The sequence below is a fragment of the Coregonus clupeaformis genome, chromosome 3 (genome assembly GCF_020615455.1).
Source record: "Coregonus clupeaformis isolate EN_2021a chromosome 3, ASM2061545v1, whole genome shotgun sequence".
Taxonomy (NCBI): domain Eukaryota; kingdom Metazoa; phylum Chordata; class Actinopteri; order Salmoniformes; family Salmonidae; genus Coregonus; species Coregonus clupeaformis.
Window position 1 is genome coordinate 16368885 of NC_059194.1, and position 4401 is coordinate 16373285.

At 41.8% G+C, this 4401-nt stretch overlaps 1 pseudogene; it reads right to left on the reverse strand.

Moving 5' to 3' along the window:
* Positions 1-842: 842 nt before the first annotated feature.
* On the reverse strand, positions 843-3597 carry LOC121546144 (annotated as a pseudogene).
* Positions 3598-4401: the final 804 nt, after the last annotated feature.

Sequence of the window (4401 nt, forward strand, 5' to 3'; positions counted from 1 at the left end):
TGAGTCTGCCAGATCAGAGGCAATAGGGACGACCAGGGATGTTCTCTTGATAAGTGGGTGAATGGACCATTTTCCTGTCCTGCTAAGCATTCAAAGTGTAATGAGCACTTTTGGGTGTCAGGGAAAATGTATGGAATGTATGTAAAAATTATTTTCCTTAGGAATGTAGTGAAGTAAAAGTAAAAGTTGTCAAACATATGTGTAGTAAAAAGAAAATACTTAAATCGAACTTTAAAGAATTTTTACTTAAGTACTTCACACCACTGCTGGGGAGTCCTTAACAAAACAGAATGGAGCTAAGCACAAGCAAAATCCTAAAAGAAAACCTGGTTCAGTCTGCTTTCCAACAGACACTGGGAGAGGAATGCACCTTTCAGCAAGACAATAACCTAAAACACAAGGCCAAATCTACACTGGAATTGCTTACCAAGAAGACAGTGAATGTTCCTGTGTGGCCGAGTTACAGTTTTGAGTTAAATCTGCTTGAAAATCTATGGCAAGACTTGAAAATGGTTGTCTAGCAATGATAAACAACAAATTTGCCTGAGCTTGAAGAATTCTGAAAATAATAAATGGGCAAATGTGGCACAATCCAGGTGTGGAAAGCTTACCCAGAAATACTCAACGCTGTTGTGAAGGGGTGTGAATCTTATGTAAATTAGATATTACATTTTCAATCCATTTGCAAAAATGTCTAAAAACATGTTTTCACTTTGTCAATATGGGGTATTGTGTGTAGATGGGTCAGAAAACAAATCCATTTAATCAATTTTGAATTCAGGCTGTAACAACAAAATGTGGAATAAGTCAAGGGGTATGAATACTTTCTGAAGGCACTGTATCTACCTCTTAAGAAGGGTCGTCTCCAACTTGGAGAGTACTGCCTGGTAACCGCCCATGCTGTGGTAGGTCAAAGTATGGCAGGGCAGGGAAGATGGCCGACGACAGAACCAGGACTCTCCAGTGACTGGCTCTCTGTACTCACAGCAACACTGCAAGTCATTCCCCACCAGCCTAGGACTTCTCTGGGCATTGCACATCGTTGTTTCCTGCTTGCCACCCTCCTCAAAGTAGCCTAGGAAGTAGACCTTATCTGGGTCCTGTTCCCTGTGCCTACACAGTACCTGCACGGCCTCACTGGAGTGCACTAGGCGGATGGACACCTTGGCAGGTCCGGGCCAAAGCAGGGCCAGGCGGGCAGTGTAGGTGCCATTAAAGTGGTCTGTTACAGCTCCATAAGTACTGGCCTTAAGTTCTGCGTTAAACAACTTGGCCTGAAAAAAGTCCCCTCCATAGGTTTTGATCCTGTTTTTAGTATCTCTAGCTATCAAAATCACATCTATAAACCCGCCAACTGTGTGGTTTGAATTGGGGTTGACAACAGAGAATGAGCACTTAGTGGGGTTTGTGGCCTCATCTGTGGATAAGAGGTCAACAGGCGGTAATGATCATTGTAGCTTTGTGACCAGAGATTCCCATTCCTCTTTACTTATTAAGGGGTCATTGGTTGGTGTAAATTTCCTGTTGGGGATTCCACTACAACGACTTGTGAAGCTAGTATGGTTGTACTTGAGATAATTGGGTGGTGACACATTCAGTACGTACTGGTTGAATTGACATACCTACAGTGAGACAAAAAGAGATTCTGTTTATCACCAAACAAACTATTCACCTAAACATTATGTTGACCAAAGCCTAGAGGCACATATAAAGTATACTGTAATACCTCTTGAGCTTAGCTGTCTTACCCCATCAAAAACCCAAATACAGAGCATTCTGAAAGTATTCAGACCCCTTGACTATTTCCGCATTTTCTTACATTACAGCCGTATTCTAAAATGGATTAAGTTGTTTTTCCCCCTCATCAATCTACACACAATACCCCATAGTACAAATCAAAAACAGGTTTTTAGACATTTCTGCAAAACCCCAAAGAATTATAACTGAAATATCACATTTACATAAGTATTCAGACCCTTTACTTAGTATTTTGTTGAAGCACCTTTGGCAAGGATTACTGCCTCGAGTCTTCTTGGGTATGACACTACAAGCTTGGCACACCTGTATTTGGAGAGTTTCTCCCATTTTTCTCTGCAGATCCTCTCAAGCTCTGTCAGGTTGGATGGGGAGTGTTGCTGCACAGCTAATTTCAGGTCTCTCCAGAGATGTTTGATCGGGTTCAAGTCTGGGCTCTGGCTGCGCCACTCAAGGCCATTCAGAGACTTGTCCCGAAGCCACTCCTGCTTTGTCTTGGCTGTGTGCTTAGGGTGGTTGTCCTGTTGGAAGGTGAACCTTGGCTCCAGTCTGAGGTCCTGAGCGCTCTGGAGCAGGTTTTCATCAAGGATCTCTCTGTACATTGCTCCGTTCATCTTTCCCTTGATCCTGACTAGTCTCCCAGTCCCCTTCGCTGAAAAACATCCCCACAGCATGATGCTGCCACCACCATGCTTCACCGTAGGGATGGTGCCAGGTTTCCTCCAGACGTGACGCTTGGCATTCAGGCCAAAGAGTTCAATCTTGATTTCATCAGACCAGAGAATCTTGTTTCTTATGGTCTGAGAGTCTTTAGGTACCTTTTGGCCAACTCCAAGCGGGCTGTCATGTGCCTTTTACTGAGGAGTGGCTTCCGTCTGGCCACTCTACCATAAAGGCCTGATTGGTGGAGTGCTGCAGAGATGGTTGTCTTTCTGGAAGGTTTTCCCATCTCCACAGAGGAACTCTGGAGCTCTGTCAGAGTGACCATCGGGTTCTTGGTCACCTCCCTGACCAAAGCCCTTCTCCCCCGATTGCTCAGTTTGGCCGTGCGGCCAGCTCTAGGAAGAGTCTTGGTGGTTCCAAACTTCTTCCATTTAAGAATGATGGAGGCCACTGTGTTCTTGGGGACTTTCAATGCTGCAGACATTTTTTGGTACCCTTCCCCAGATCTTTGCCTCGATACAATCCTGTCTTGGAGCTCTACGGGCAATTCCTTCGAACTCATGTCTTGGTTTTTGCTCTGACATGCTTTGTCAACTGTGGAACCTTATATAGACATGTGTGTGCCTTTCCAAATCATGTCCAATCAATTGAATTTACCACAGGTGGACTCCAATCAAGTTGTAGAAACATCTCAAGGATGATCAACGGAAACAGGATAAACCTGAGATCAATTTCGAGTCTCATAGCAAAGGGTCTGAAAATGTAAACAAGGTATTTCTGTGTATTATTTTAAATACATTTGCAAAACGTTTTAAAAACCTGTTTTCACTTTGTCATTATGGGGTATTGTGTGTAGATTGATGAGAAAAAAAGTAATTTAATCAATTTTAGAATAAGGCTGTAACATAACAAAATGTGGAAAAAGGGAAGGGGTGTGAATACTTTTCGAATGCACTGTATAATCTTGTATCAATTATGCTGTTGTAAACAATGTATAGCTTCAAAATGGTTAAAACAAAATACATGTTTAAAACGATCCTGTGGATGGCATGCCAGTCTTAACATCTGAAGCTCTGTCTATACATTTGGCTTGGGTTCCATTTTAGAACTTACAAATAAAACATAAATGCAGATCAATAGAATCAAAGCCAATATCAGTAGCTGAAGCAGTCTTCCCATCCTCCATATATCTGTTGGTAAATTAAAGAGAACATCAAAGTCAACTTGAGTACAGTAATAATAAACAGTCACAATTATACCAATCTGAATGAAAATGTGTAAATTAATAGAATGGACCTATAATGTAGGTCTGGTTTATTCTCAGAGGGGAAGTGAATTTATCAAGTTCTCAGCTTTGGAGGCTGGGCTCAGGATTGATGGGGCATTTTGACAATAATCATGAATTCAGGCTGACTGACAGCACATTTACTGTACTGCCTCTGCTAACATTAACTACTATTCAAAACCACACAAGCACATTTTTGCTAGTCAGCCCATACATTAACTGTTGTCAGGAATAAAACATCATCCCTGATACAGTGGGGGAAAAAAGTATTTAGTCAGTCACCAATTGTGCAAGTTCTCCCACTTAAAAAGATGAGAGAGGCCTGTAATTTTCATCATAGGTACACGTCAACTATGACAGACAAAATGAGGAAGAAAAATCCAGAAAATCACATTGTAGGATTTTTAATGAATTTATTTGCAAATTATGGTGGACAATAAGTATTTGGTCACCTACAAATACTGGTCATATACAAATGTGGTCCTCTGTAGCTCAGCTGGTAGAGCACGGCGCTTGTAACGCCAGGGTAGTGGGTTCGATCCCCGGGACCACCCATACACAAAAATTTATGCACACATGACTGTAAGTCGCTTTGGATAAAAGCGTCTGCTAAATGGCATATTATTATTATATTATATTATACAAATAAGCAAGATTTCTGGCTCTCACAGACCTGTAACTTCTTCTTTAAGAGGCTC